Here is a 16,290-nt window from a genome sequence, read left to right on the forward strand (position 1 = left end):
TAGAAAGCTACATTATCAGTGAGTAAACTAGTCTATTTTTTGTATTTCACGCCGATGAAGGCGCCAGTAATAGCTAGTATGAGTATGTTTACAAACACACATTGTACACAATTTTAAAAACCCACAAATTATACAGAATTCAGTAACAGTCTTGGATTCGCATTATCTTAATTTAACTGAAGATTGAATAATACATTTTAAAGTTAACTATTCATAAGTTTTGTTATTATTATCAAAACATATTTCCGAGTATTATTGTATTATATCATTGCAATAATATATTTTTTCCAGATTCATGTTTGAAAGAATATGGTATTGGTCACAGTTTGTAATAGGTCCTATATCTCATTCTGATGGCTTCATTACAAGCAAGATATGGGTATATTTTTTAAAAGTTGGAGAAAAAAAATAAAAAATATATCAATGCTCCTAATAACTAATAAGAAATTAAAAATTAAATACTAAAAATCTAATAAGATTAACAAGTCTTATAAGAATGTAAATAAAATATTTGATTTTACACTTATTAACATTAATAGAATAGTATAAATTCTCTTTCAATTAGGTACTTAAAGTAAATAAATCAGGAAAAGCTTTGCTTAAGCTTAATGTTACACAAAATTGTGTTTTAATTATTGTTTAAATAACTTTTAATCTAATAAACATAGTAATCATAATACTTGGATATTTATGTTTGACACTGTACATATAAGAAAGGCTTTAATTTATTGGGTTCCTTTAACATACATGTTAATACATAATAATTTTAATAATAAAAACATAATAAGTAGCATTTAAAGTAGTCTTTTAAATGTACAATTTTTATCTTCCTAAATCGGTTATATTTATTTTATAATATAATTTTTTAAATTACTTCTGATGTAATTAAGATGGTTAATAAATATATTGATCTATGTCTATTATGTTTTTTCTATAAATAATCAATAATTTCGACAATTTGACGTACTACTATCCTTATTCCCTATATCCTTATTCTGATAAGAACAGTTTTAAGCACATTTTTACTATTATGTTAGACTTAGATTTCAAAAAAACTAACTTGATTTAAGAAAATATTTTCTATTTGCCGATTGCGTGGTAAGGGATGATATATAATATACTCACCCTTCATGTATAGGCGCTACCCCTCACGTCACGAGTCACCACATAATAGTGTATTATAAACAATCACATACAATTTTTTACACAAATAAACAATCCCACACTTGGTAAAACCAATCCTTTTGCTTCAGTTTCTCGTCTAATTATTCATGTTATATTTAAGAAAATTTTGCCGTAAATTATAACTTATATCAATCCATTGTAGAGAAGTATAGCGGTGCGCGATTTGCGAAAGACTGGTACAATTTGCGTGGTCTGGGGTCTGGGGCGAGGCGTTCGACGGGGGTCGCTGGCTACTGGTCAATTTAAATAGAATCTCTGAATATAAAATATTATTTTATCAATTTAACAACTAAAACAAACTATTAAGATGTTTTTTTCATTCCTAAAATATGTTTGCAAAAAGAATCTTTGAATCTAAATATGTTTTAACATGTTATATTGCTTTGAATAATTGGAATAATGTTAAGATTTATGGATTAAAACATTATGAAAATAATCTAAATTATATCGTAGTAGATACTAATTTTATATTTTACATTATTAACGTGCACCTAATATCCTAACATCGAATTTGAAATCCATTATCGGAACGTGTAGAACTAAATAAACTTATTCTATTACACAGTATGTTTCATTTTTAATTTGTCTATGTTTATTTTTACGTCTACTCTATAAAGAGTGTTACAAAACCCTTCAGGTTTCTACATAAAATAGTATAGAAGAGTTTTTTTTCCCTTGAAAACAGTAATTTTTTCATCATTAAAAAATTCTGACTTATTAATTACCTTCTTTTTGAAATTATGATGTAGGTATTTACCGAATTTAATTTATGTCTTAACTTTTAAGCATAAAATTATTGTACATACATGTATGTTATATTTTCCATTTCTATTGTTAACTAATTTTTGCAGATTATAAACAATGGAATGAAAATTGAATTGCATCCCCTTTTACAAATAAGCTAAATTTAAATTTATGTTGTTAAAGATAACTTAAGTTTTATCCCTGTAGTGCCAAAAATAGCTTAAGCAATTTTGTACGCTTACATTATAAAAATATGACAACAGCAAAATTTTGGATACATTTTATGATTTAAGAAGAGTTCAATGAATTTATTGTTTTATGTTATGCGAATCACATATAGGTCGGCCATTTTAGTTGTATCGAGAACGTTGGGCGATGGGCGACGCATGCGCTGTACGAGTCAATGCAAACAGCCGGCCGCGCACATCTGCTGGTCAGCTCGTGGACACAATACACGGCAAGAGTCACCATACTTTGGTGGAAACGAAGACATCTAAGAAAAAAACTACATTCGCTAGTAAAAATATTTACTTCAGCGATCTTACTTTATTTTTATACATAACTATTGCCTCCCTTGCTCTTAAAATAATTGATATCTTAAAAAAAATAGGAAAACGTTTTAATGGTATGTCGTAGCTTCAACTTATTTTTACAATTGCAAATGACAAGTAAGATTAGACTTTATTTACATGTAGACATGTGCCACAATAATTAAATTCATAAATTTATTTCAAGCAATAAAGGAGATTTCCTCATTATTAACATATTATAGTAAGTGATTAAATATTATTTATAGTTTTAGAAATAAGCATTAAGAAATGTAATCTGATTTTTAAAGTTTTATGAAGTAGTATTCTGAAAGCTTAACTTTATTGTCACACTAACTTTACCTGACCCACCCCAGGCTCAAATAGGACCGCACATTAATGCTCCATTTTTTTTTTAGATTTTGTCAAATATTTTCTCACTTGGGATTGTGAATCGATTTAAAAAATGCAACAAATGTAAATCTCGATTAAAAATTGCAGTAAATCAGCCAACATGTGCATTAAAATTATAACAAACATTCAACCATACATCGATGGTTTTTTTTTTACGAGGTGGCAAACGAGCAAGTGGCCACCTGAATCCACCGAAATAGAAAGCGACCGCTGCCCATAAACATCCGCAATTGCAGATGCGTTGCCTACCCTGATTGACAGAGAAGGAGACGCACGTAAAGAGGACATTTCCCCTTCCTATGCGTCTCCTCCACTGTCAAATCCACTTTTCCCTCCCATCCTTTCCGCTTAAGAAAAGGGTAGAAAGGAAAAGGGACTAGTATTAGGCCTCCGGCACCACACTCATCAGACGAAACGCGGAATTGCTTCCACTTCACGCCTGTTTTCTGTGTGGTCGTGGTATTACACCGGGCAAGCCGGCCCATTCGTGCGAAGATGTTAAAGCGGGCTCTACCACTGTTGGTTGGATGGATGGACTGGAACTACCGCTCAATTGAATACGAAACTAACATTGTGAATTTCAAATTGTAATGTGCAAACAATATAATCAGTTATAGAAGATAAACGAAGCTTTAATTCAGGACAAAAACATTGGTGACGTGAAGAAAGTTGGGGAAGGAACCATTTCTCTGCGCCTGTACCTCGACCGGGAAAGACGTCACGAACAAAGCAATGGACAAATACACGAATTGGGTTTGTATTGGATTCCTTAGTCGGCAGACGGCTATATTGACGAAGAATTGCTACATAGGAGTTCGATAATGGAAGTAACATTTTATTTAAATGCCGAAGATTGTGAAATTTTTAAGAGAATTAAACTGCCGTTACCAATTATTGCATCTGTATAACTGATAAATTTAATAATTTAAACTGTAGACAATAAACGGCAGTTAGAGTAATAGTATATGTCGACTATTCCTGCCGCTACCGCTGCGCCAGCCTCTTGCGGGACATACGAGTGCGCCGAGCCTTGCAGTTGCTAAGCCTCTCGCTGCTGCAGAGTTGCGGCGTCACCGCGGCGAGGCGTCGGGATGAGCTGACGGACTTTCACTGGAGGGTAGTTGATATAGTCGGACATATTATAGGCTACTTTTTTATCTTAATATTGCATGGACGAATACGCGAGCAACAACATAATTAATAATGTGGGAAAAAGCATTGCGTATAAAAAATGGCATCGATAATGTTTCATGAATTATTTACTTTTAATAAGCTCGAAGATCAAAGGTCCCGGCTAGTTTGTAAATAGGGGAGATTTTTTCGTGATAAATAAAAAATAAAGCATAAAAAGTGTAGCAACAAAAAACGTAATCGGCGTGTGTCAGGGAGAGTGGTGTGGAGATTGTCCACAACAGTCGTTAATAAGGCACGAGTCTAGTATGATACATAATATATTGTCCAAGAAATAAATGTAGTTAAATAAATCTAAAAATAGCAACGACTAACATTATTAGACTGTGCTGTCACATTTAAAATCTCTATGAAGGAAATTTTACACTGTGGCTTAACTATTTTTATAAGAAAGAGTGATAATTGATTTTCTTTATTTATGTAAAACTTATTTCGATGTTTTCGTTTTTTTAGTCACTATAAATCAGACGAAAATATACAAAAAATGTTGATAACAGCAGATGTCAGATTGAGAATGACCGTTGCCTGTCACTCAATCAGAATCCCGTATTGATCTAAAAAAAAAACTGACCCTCGTTGACCAAACATTGAAAAAAATCGTACAATAAAGCAAAAAACGGACCCGAGGATTGCGTATAAAAGCCATATTAATGGGAATGCCATTCATAAAGATTGCACTCGCGTGCCACCCTCGGAGCGCGCGCTAAAATTTGCCTTAAAATTGGCAAATTATTAGAGGCTCTTGGTGATTTATGATACTAATAAAATATTCTATGGATTTAAAACATACGACTAGATTATTCACAAGAGAACTTTTGTATAAGTCGATTGTGATATTTCAAAATAAGAGAACTCTTGTTGTTGCTTACCTTTATTCTAAGGCACGTAACGAATTGCCCTTACGGAATAAAATCTGTCATATTCAAGATAAACACGCACGGTGGTTCTAAAATATAGGAGAGTTTATTTAATTTTCACATATTTCTAATTAGAATAGACGGGTGGTCTTAAGTGTGACAAATTTCTGAGTACTGTGTATCTATAACATAACATATTATTATGTAAAAATAAAATCCGTCAAAAACACCAAGATACAGTATAGTATATAGTAGTAAGGTAATTATTGTTTTGTAGAAATATGCAATGCGTTCTGTTCGAACCAGAGACAATTACGTCTAAATCCAGCGTTTTTACTCTGTGACAATGCTGACAGTCCAATCGATAGCGTCGCTTCCAGGTTCTCTTTGGCCCCGACCTCAAGACGAAGCGGAGCAAGTTCAACAAGTCATTGTCATTGCTTGTTTAAATTAAAGTTATATTAGTTATTTTTATAATACATGAAGAATACTAAAAAAATCGAGTTTCATTATAACTTTGCAAAACACAATGAACACGTTCTTTTCTAATATCCTAAGAAAATAAACACAAAACAACAACATGTCGCCACAATACGCAACAACTTACAAAGCTATGTGATGACTATTTATTTACTTTAACATAGATATTTAAATTTAAAGCATGTCATCGAAAGCTGTGAGTTTTGCGCATGCACAAAGGGGCTTCGTGAAAGTTATAATGCATCGAGGGGGCGTTCGCACCCACGACACATGACAAGTTTTTGCCTATTTGACAAAGCTCTTCAATCGCAGTCACGTCAAAAACGAGCCCTCGTGTGAATATCACTAATAAAGTCTGAATAAAACGTTGGCAAAACTGAATGACAAGCTTAAATTGAACTGTTTGTTTATTGCCCAATTCATACTGAATATTTACAGATCAAATATAACTTTTAGATATTATTAAACTATGTAAAGATGGTAAATATTTAATTTGGTTACCAAAAATAGCAAGAAAGACTGTTCAAAAACATATTCTGTTTACAAAGTGTAGTGCATAGTAGTGCTTATGTTGTAAGGAATTTCTCAACTAAAGCGAAAATTGTTATTTTTTGACTTTTAAGTTTTTCTTTATTACAACTGTTTGTTTTGTATTTTATAATTTCCTATCCTCCTAAAAAAATATACGGAGGTTTGTCTTTGTTTTTAGTGGATTGTTCTAGTAGATATAACAATTTGTTAATTCCTTGCTGCCAACGAGAGTTTTCCCTTGGTTACGAAAAGGGCGAGGACCCTTGCGGGGTGTGAAGGGTTCCTATTGGCTGTTTTTATGAGGGCCGCTGTGCGCAAACCCGAGGGTCGGACGTGACCCGCGCAGCCAATCAATTCGCTCATTTTTTAAATAAACTGATAAAAATAATAAAAAACCACCACCTTTTTTACTTTACGTTATGTACTAAGTATACAGAGGGTATAATTTATTGTAAATTATTTGCGCGTGGTACTTTTCCTATGGCATGAATCTTGGCGTTGTTTTACACTTAATCGCTATCTCGACTTATTGGAGTTGTATTTTAGGTATTTATTGTTTAGTCTGTGCTTAAAAAAAAAAACATTCATATGTTATACAAGTAAAGATACCGATAAAGTAACAATGAACAATTGATTGTTAATTTTTGTATTAATTTTAAATTCGCACATTGCCTTTTCGTTTTCTAAGAGAAATAATAATATAAATAACTAGAAATTCCTAATATACAATTTGGGGTTTAACGTGGTTTAACCATAATCATTATCTATGTAAAATTATAATAAGAAATAATTTTTATAACATCGCACATAGATTCCCTTCAACAAAAAACTACTTTTTTAATAAAACAACTCATTTGATTTTATGAAAAAACATCGGTAATTACGTTAATACGTGTTTTTTGATTACAGCGATGCTCTCGTACGTTTGCTACATTTAAAAAGACAACATAATTAACAAAGCACTATATTACTACCTATCCACATGTATGAAGTTTTAGAACAAAACTTATAATTTGTTTGAAACCGCCCCGTAATCATAATTTTTATTTTAAATTTTTTACTCTAAATATTCCTCCTCTTACACTGTATAAATAGTTTTACTATAATATTCCTGTGTTACGACAAAGTCCTGTCAGTACGTCTAATTTGAGGAAGTTTATCGTCAAATAAAAAGATTAGGTACACGTAGCACAATCGGTAGTTATAAAAGTTGAAGTGTCTGTATGTAATATCGAAATAAAAGATATTTCGCAAACATAATGTATTTGCGTTGCTAATAACGAAAATCTGATTTTTAAAACTTTTGTCTCGATGTTTGATCACATGCCGAGTTTGTTCCGGGCAGTTCCGGTAATATTTGTGACTGCCCGGATTATGACGGGACTCTAAAAAAGGTAGCTGGTGCACGCAGGAATGTTTACTTTTAAAATACCGCACTTACAAAGGCGCAAGCAAGACCGTTAATGTACAATAGACAAATAAAACTAATCTTAATATTTCCACTTGCAAATTAATACTTTTATAGAGACATCTCTTGTTATAAAACAAAACATTGGTAGGAGATTTTAAAAACCATTGTCAGATCAAATATTAGTTCGCAACACATATGTTAGATGTCGCTAAAAACACAAAATATTTAGACATGCTTCTTCTTTGTCAGAGCCATCTGTATGCCTTTGTATAAACTAGTTAGATCACCTTTCACTCGTGATGCACGGAAAATAGACTAATATCCATAGAATCTCATCTATCCGATAGATGGCAGTGTAAGTTTTAAGTTTGCAACTGTGAATTTGCAAACACTAGAAATGTAAGGAAAAAACTAAAATGAAGTTAATATGCGGCGTTGTATCAAGTAATGGTTTATCCTAACTAAGAATTAATGTGATCGGTTAATTTAACTTTCACCTACTAACATTACCCGTAAAGTCATAATTTATTTTTAGAAATAGAGAATAAAAATCTGAGATGTTTTCAAACTAATATTTTATTCATATTTCTAACATCTTACAAGAATTTCAGCTAATAGCTGGAAAATATCCATATAATTAAATTAAGAAACTACTAGTAAACATTAATGTCTCTGAAAGTTTTTTTTTTTTTTTCATTAAAATGTCTACACTAAAAATTCTTAAAGTGACATGTATGTCTTGTTCTGTACTAATAAACCAACAGGAATATTCGTTGCTTATTAGAACAGGTTAGGTAGTAGTGTGTTGTGTGGTGGCATACCGCGTCCGCGTGCATCCCGGCTGCTTAGGGCGAGGGCCGGCTAACGGTACCGCGTGTTTCGATTTCGTAGAGCATTTCTCCGTTCGATCCCGTTACTCGCCCGAAAGTACTTTTGTTGCTTGCTCGTGGTCGCCGGTGCGCTCGCGACTCACGGCGAACGCTGCGCCACTCGTATGACCGAGCTCGGGTTCACCGTATTGAGAACGGCCGCTCGCTCGCCATTATATCTGTTCAAAACAAAGACAACCATTTCAAAATTCTTAGCCGAAGTGAACGTAGAAGTTCAGCTAAGCACGGTGACCCCGCACCGTTTTATATTGTTGCCATCTTTGAATGCATTTAGAATCGGACGTTGGCCTTTATTATACAATACATAGTTAATATGTTATTTGTATTAAATCTCAATGCAAAAACTACGTGGGAGAAATTGGAGATATATCGACGAAATTTTTAGTATCGAGTTGTGTAAGCGAGTGGCCTTGTAGCCGGCGAGGTCGATGACTGCGGCATTAACCACGGATGATGTTTATTTTATCGAGTGAGTGGACGTAACCGGTGCGCTGACAAAACTCGATGTCTCCAAAATATTGTCAGCGCTACTTTTTTTAATTTTCACTGTCACCCGAAAGCTGTGTTTACAATACACAAAGACAATATTTTTTTATAACAACATGGTTACATCTCAATCAAGAGACGTAATACTTTTTTATGTTTGAATTAATTTTCGTACTTCCTAATATGTGAACAAATATAAGCATAGGGAAATGTCACGAAATTTAAAATCACTTATAGGCCCTCTTTTAAATTTCCTTTAATGTTACCAAAGATTTTACCCTTTTACAATTTTACATGATAAAAAAATTGTCATCGTTATTATTTAGTATCATAGTTGCTTCAGGCATTAAATGCTTCCCTTGATATTGAATCTTTAAGCCTCTGTCTTATGTAGGTACCCTTTTAAAGACTGTAATCATGCTAAGACTGAGGAAGTCGTGATTAACAACCTAATATGTTCTTTTCTGAGTATTCAAGCAGTATCTCTTGTGGTAGGGAGATGTAAATAAATTACATGTTATTTTTTGTTATGATGTATAATAGGAATATTCCATAGAAGCAGGCAGTTGGCGCGTATAGTATGGCGAGGAGGCTTGCGCGGGTGACGTAACCCATGCGGTTCGATACTCTCGAAAGGCTGCGAGGTCGACGGCCGCTAGACGCGGAACCGCAGCCTACGCGACCGCTCAATTAAACATTCCGCACTTGCTTCATACACTCTATGTTACTTTATTTTTACATCTGGCTAACAATTCAAAAACTGTATGTCCTATTGCTTAAAATAATTTAAGTAGATTAGTGATTTCCTATTTTACATTAGGTATCTGTCAAAGATAAAATTATTTTAATATAGTTGAGTTAAGTGAAAGAGAGATATTTTTAGTCATACAAGATTAGTCACTAGACTCGACTATTATTTTATTAAGCGTTGTCATTTTGATGCATTATATCCACGTTGCTAATAAATTAGTCATCAAAAAAATATAAAACGTGAAAAAAAAACCTAAACAATATTAATAATGTATTAAAAATATTAATAAGAAAGTGTAACGTTGTAGTCCGTACGCAAAAAGCAATGATATTGAGCACAAGTGAGAGGCGCAAGCGAAGGGCCGCGGAGGGCGAGTTACACAAGAAGGGTTACAAAACTATGGCAATGAACCGACGTGAACCTGAACCTTGCGAACCGCTAGCCGACAGTTGCACCCGCAACGCCCGCGCCATCTCGCGACCTCCCAAGCCATTGTGCATAACACATGTCTACTCTTATTGTGTTCTATACACTAATAACAAATATTTACTTTAATATTTCCTTTGTTAAAGTATAGTGTATCACAAGTTAGTATTTTTACCATAGTGTTACTTTTAATAAAATAAAGTAGGTACTATACCTCGTTCTAATCAACATTTTGTTATCAATGATAACTAAATACTAACATATATATTTTTTTAGTTTAATAATTAAAGTCTAGAAAAACCTAAGTTACTACGATATAAGTTTTGTGTCCCCAAATGTATTCTGACTCTTAAAGTGATTGCACATTGGTTATTAAAATAGAAAAAAAAACTACGAACAATTCGATTAATAAAACTACATATAAAGTACACTATGCCTAGCTAGGTCCTTTTTATTCTGTTTTTTATTATTTTTTACTACTATTATACCCAGTGGGTTGATAACTACTGCATTAAAACGACCATCATAGTAAAAGCCAATGCGGAAATACTTTTTACCTCTACCGCAGTGTAATGCACCGCTCGTGTTCTATTGAAACTTAAGTGCTGTACCACAAAAAGTCTAAATCAAGTGTTGGTGAAAAAAGTTATCTCATATAGAACCTTTATCAGCCTTTTAGGTGAACTAATCATGCCAATTTCATAATAAGCTTGCTTATTCATCCATTAATAATAACTTGACATGATGATTATAAATTATTATATATGTATACTAGCTTTCGCCCGCAACTCCGTCCGCGTAAAACTAAAAAAAAACAAAAGTGAGTAGCCTAATTGTTCTTCCAGAATATCCTGTACATGTACACCAAATTTCATAGAAATCCGTTCAGCCGTTTAGACTACAAACTCTAACAAACATCCATCCATACATCCTTCCATATATAATATTAGTATGAAGTATGATTAAAGTCATTTGATTTTATTTATTAAAAAAGGCAAAGAATTTGTTGACTCTATCAATAATATCATAGTTATAAAATTAGGAGAACTGATAACATCAAGACTTATTACTTAGGTGAATTTAAAAGTGATTCACAGTCAATTGTCCTTATTATAAAAGCAAACAGCAGACCTACACAAGTTACGAGTGATGCTTAATCGTTAATGAATTAAGTGACATTTTTTTGTTCTACTGATTCATACAAACGACATCAACGGGCGTCGACATATTTTCTTTGTACTTTGGTACTTATTCAATGTATAACTTTATCTTTAAAATTGATTAAGTTTAAATATTGTTTTTTTTATTAACATATGCATAATTAATTTATGTCCAATGTAACACACTTTTGTTGTCGTATTCTCTTTGATGTCGTTCGGTATTTTATTTTCGATATTTTTTTTGATGTTAACAACTAATTGATAACTTTTTGAAAACAATAAAATGTGTTTTTTATACATTAAAGATAGCTGTCATAAAAGGTTAAGGTTTGCAATCTCTGGTATATAAGCTCTACTATATAAACTCGAGTTATCATTTGCAACACAATTTACCTGAACATTCTAATGCATTGTCTAAAAATAACTTTTGAAGTAAAATGAAATACGGTTCTTAATTTCCATCTTTTAAAATTTTACAGACTATGAAAAAAAAATCTCTCAAAACATATGTTTTATTCAATGACAATAACAATGAAATTATATGCGTATTTATGACGATTTCTAATTTAAATGTATGAAACCCTAGAACATAGGTTAGAAATAGTTATCAACTTTTCACTGAGTTCATTACATCCCAAAACCTTTTGAGGTTAAGTGTTGCCATATACTGCACAAAAATGTAATCAACAATATGAGCTCCTTAGCAAAATCACTTAACTCAGGTGTGCCAATTGACTTACGACAAACTACAAAAACACTTGCGTTATCTCATTCGAATAATATTAATAATACAAATATTGATGATAACACTTCATATCGGCGGACATCGACAACGTGGCAGATCGCGTCCGCAAAATTCCCGCCAAAGCCGCGCTCTTAGGTCGTCGACCCCGCGCTCAGCGCATGTGCTCGATAAAAGTAAAACCTCGTGCTTTCTGCGTTACCGCTCACATTACAAAATATTATCTTCCATTATTTATTTAAACAAAAATTTACAATTATCAAGTATTTTAAATATATGTTACCTCGTTGTCTTATAAGAAAATAACCATACAAATAAGCATAAAATACATCAAGTGTACTTAGCAATGCATTAATTTTTTATTGAAATTTGAATATTTTGGATTTCAACAATAAGAAGAAAAGGGTGTACTATTTTTTATAGGTTTTGGTTACATATACATATCAAATGATAGAAAGCAAGTTAGTTATAATATAAGATAATCCTTACTAAGACCCTTTAATGGACTCTTAATGCCCCCTTTAACAAGAATTGTATTCTTCTGAAGGGCTTTTAAAGATTTGACTCTTCAGATTTCCGAGAGGCTCACTTAAAAAGTGAACGCATCAAAGTATAGTGAACGTGTGCATATAGATTTTACTGTAAACTCATAACAGTGAATATTTTATGAACATCCCATGTTACAAGTTCAATGAACTTATCAGGGTTACGTATATTATGAATATTTTTAAATATAAATAGATCGTTCACTTTCCAATAAACTAGTTTAAATTTTTCTTTTTAAATATAAATGAAGCTATGCGAAGTGGGTGTAGATGAAAAGTGAATCAACCTGACGTTTGGTTGCGCGGCCATTCACGTTCGTTGACCTCACAAATTTTCGTTTCGTTGGTTACTGCGTACGTCCCCCCTCCCCCCGCCGCGGCCCGCAGCCCCGCAGCCCCATACCCCGCACCTCCGACCTCCAACCGTTCCGCAACTCTAATAATTGACGAATCACGACTAGTCAAACGACTGAATCCATTAAAAATGCCTTTACACTCATAACATTTCAATAAAAAAACCCTTAAGTCTTGGAAGTGAACAATTTTTTTCTTGAAATAAAACCTCTATTATGACATAAGGTATGATTTTAAGAAAAACAAGCAAAAACCCTTTACAACTTCGCAGTGTTAAGTCTTAAAAAATAAGGAACTATTAGTTCGTGAGGCGCTTGCGCCGGATGCGTGAACGCAAAAACATGAAACCGAACTCGTTTTATGTAATTTTATAATTCGTATCGTATCGAGGGTATTTCTTTTATGTCACGATTATAAAATATCGTTATATGTTTCCCGGATGCGAAACATCCAGCATTCAATTGATGTGGGTTGATGAGCAAAAAATGCGCTCAATTTGAAATGGATTGATGTTAGTGCAAGCTAGGTCTTGTCATTGACCCCTATTTCGCCACCGGGCGTTACAAAAGAGCTGATTGAACACAACATCGTCACGTCACGCCGCGCACCCAAAATTATACAGCCCACACACCGGCGCGGCGTTATTACGCCTGATAATTTTACAATAATTAAGAAAGTAAAACAATTTGATAAAATGAATTGTTGTTTGCGATGCTTACTGCTAGAGTTGTGTGAATAGCATTCAAAACTAATCTAATAATAACTTCGATTTGAATTTAATAATTAAATTTTTCGAAATATCCGGAATTACACAAAATAATAAAAAAACTAAACATGATATCACAAATTCTTCTCTCTAATTAGAAGAATGTTAGGTATTTCTTGTTAAAACACTAGTTGCTGTTATCAAAGTCTGAACCATATAGTCAAATCAATGTGTTAAAAACGGTTTACATTTTTTTCTCTGACGAAATGAGCAGAGCGATCTGTCACTGCGTATACAATAGAGAAAAAGCGGACAACGGTATGGCGTCGATGTAATTTTTAAACGGTGCGAGTGTCCGTCAGATGGTAAAGATAAAATCATGGTGAGGGATTGATAGAATGACAATTTAGTGAGTAGGCCAGCCACCGCGGAAGACTGCGGTCGGTTCACCATGGTTCAACGTGACACTTACCGACGTCATAAGCAACTTTCCTACTAGCAATGCGCTTTGCGGCGACAGTAGCGCCGCGCATCGCGAACGGACGCAATTGGCACTAAAATGCGCCACTTTTCTTGCGGTGATTTAATTCATAGAACCATTGTGGCTGCGTCGTTTCTTTTAAAGAGTGAAAATTATAAAATGACACTTTACTCTTAGATTTACGATGAAAAAAGCGTCTTTTGTTAATTTAAAATAAATTCTGTTATCTTTCGAATTAAAAGTGCTATTAAAATTAATTGTAACACAATAAAAATATATATATTTAAATCAGTAAAACAGATACGTTAAAAAAATCTAATAAGTCCCCTTAAACACATTTTTTATCGACCTACAAGATTGAAACCTAAACTAAATTAAACTTCATAGGTTTATCTAAATAACTCTAGGCTTCTAAAAACATACATCATTTGTTTAATGCAATAGTAGACATTTCATATCTTTAGTCTACGAGTAAGAGTCCAATGTACCCAGGAAGCGAATGCGTTAAGCATCCCACATAAAGAGGTCGTTGCCTCAACCGTTCAATACTTCTCGATGAATAGAACACTACGTAGGCAATATCTATGTTTGTTTTAAAACTTTACACAAAGATGAATCGAAACATACACTAACATTAACATAAAACTAAAAGACTAGTAGAATTATGACTAAAAGCCGTTACATGTTAATTAACAAGTTCGTAGACTTATGCAAAGTTTTCAAACTGAGATGAGTCTGAACTCGCATATTGAGTGTGGATGAATCATTGAAAATTTACATTTTAACATCACTGTTTAGTTAAAGACTAGCTATTGCTCGTGACTTCGTCAACGTGGAATTTAAAAAAGTAACCTCACTTATTTAGTTGTTACGTAGCTTTTTAATGGTGCGAGAATTTTTGAAATCGGCACAGTAGTATGAGTTATTTCAATAAAATCAAAAATATAAATTTTATCTCTGTATAATATTAGTATAGATTAAGACATTAAAGTAGATAACTTTTTGTGGGAACTGTTATGTCTCTTTGATGGTTGACAATTTATAGGAAGAAATTATTTCCCTATCTCAATTAGGAGAAAAATTATTGTAATAAAAAAAACACGAATTAAAGAAAGGACAGGCAGAAAACAAAACCAATTGACACTGCCCCACTCAGAGCCATGTTAGTTACTAAGGAAGCACCTTAGAGTATTTTTAATATGAGAAATTTATACTTATCGATATACTCGTATGTTATTGAATTATTTTTATTGTTTTCAATAACTAAAGATATTTACATCCTACACGAGAAATACTCTATACAAGCGTTTATGGCTTATACTCGTATGTTATTTATTTTATGGAAATATGAATATAGGCTTTTTAAAGATTTTTTATGCAACATCGCTATCGTTTATCAACCATTGAATATTTCCCATAAAGCAGGAGTAATGAGTACAATGTATGTATGATTTTTGTTCAGCTTTAAACATTAAAACAATAGGAAAACATGGATTTTTGCTCTAGGAAGCCATTCATCAACCTTTTGTGCTACAGACTTGGCCACGGATGACTACTGTATTTCTGTGAATGAATTCTTTGAAAAAAATAAGGATGCAATAAAAAAATAACTTGAACGCCCTAAGAATTTAAAAACAATTTTAATTTACAATTATTTTTTAATAAATAAAAATGCTACGCTATGCTAATATTTAATATTTAATTCTCTGTCTATTCTATTTTGTTTTTATTTACCTAATCTTATAAGTTCTGTGCGTAAGTGCTTAAATTTGAAAAAAATATGTACAGGTAACGGTGTTTGGATAACTCCTTTAAAGGAGTTAAATTTTCCGTTATAACCTAAATTTCACATTAAAGTACGCTTTTGCGTAGGTGAGTTTAAACACTATTTAGGAAGTAGTCTAATAATTTAACTTATTTGTAAATTAAGAAATATTTTTAATGTTTCTGGCTACCAATAAAATAAGTAAAAACACTGCTTAGAATTATTGACGTTATATAAACGTTTTTTTAGATTGCTCTCCCATCCCCAGTCCCTTTGTACCATAAATCCGTGTCCAACGTTACGCAGCAAGATACCGGAATGGTAACGGGACTTGTCCCTTTCTTTTTACTTTTTTTTACGTCCAAGCATTCACTTTTAATGGCGTTGCTGCTGGCTTACCAAGCTTAATGTAGAGACCCGAAATGCCCGTAATAAACTTAATTAACCAAACCAGCATTTTATCATTTATTAGTTAATAAACATCCTTCTTGAATCATTAATTTTTTCGATGTTTCAATACTTTTTTATGTAGATAATATACCCGAAAGTTTGTAAACAACTTTTTACTATCTTCTCTTCGATCGTCGAAATGGAGATTCGATAAACATTGTTCAGTTTTTTAATTACACTATTTAGGATTCAAA

This window comes from Papilio polytes, unplaced genomic scaffold, assembly GCF_000836215.1.
Source record: "Papilio polytes unplaced genomic scaffold, Ppol_1.0 DF822845.1, whole genome shotgun sequence".
In the NCBI taxonomy this organism is placed as follows: domain Eukaryota; kingdom Metazoa; phylum Arthropoda; class Insecta; order Lepidoptera; family Papilionidae; genus Papilio; species Papilio polytes.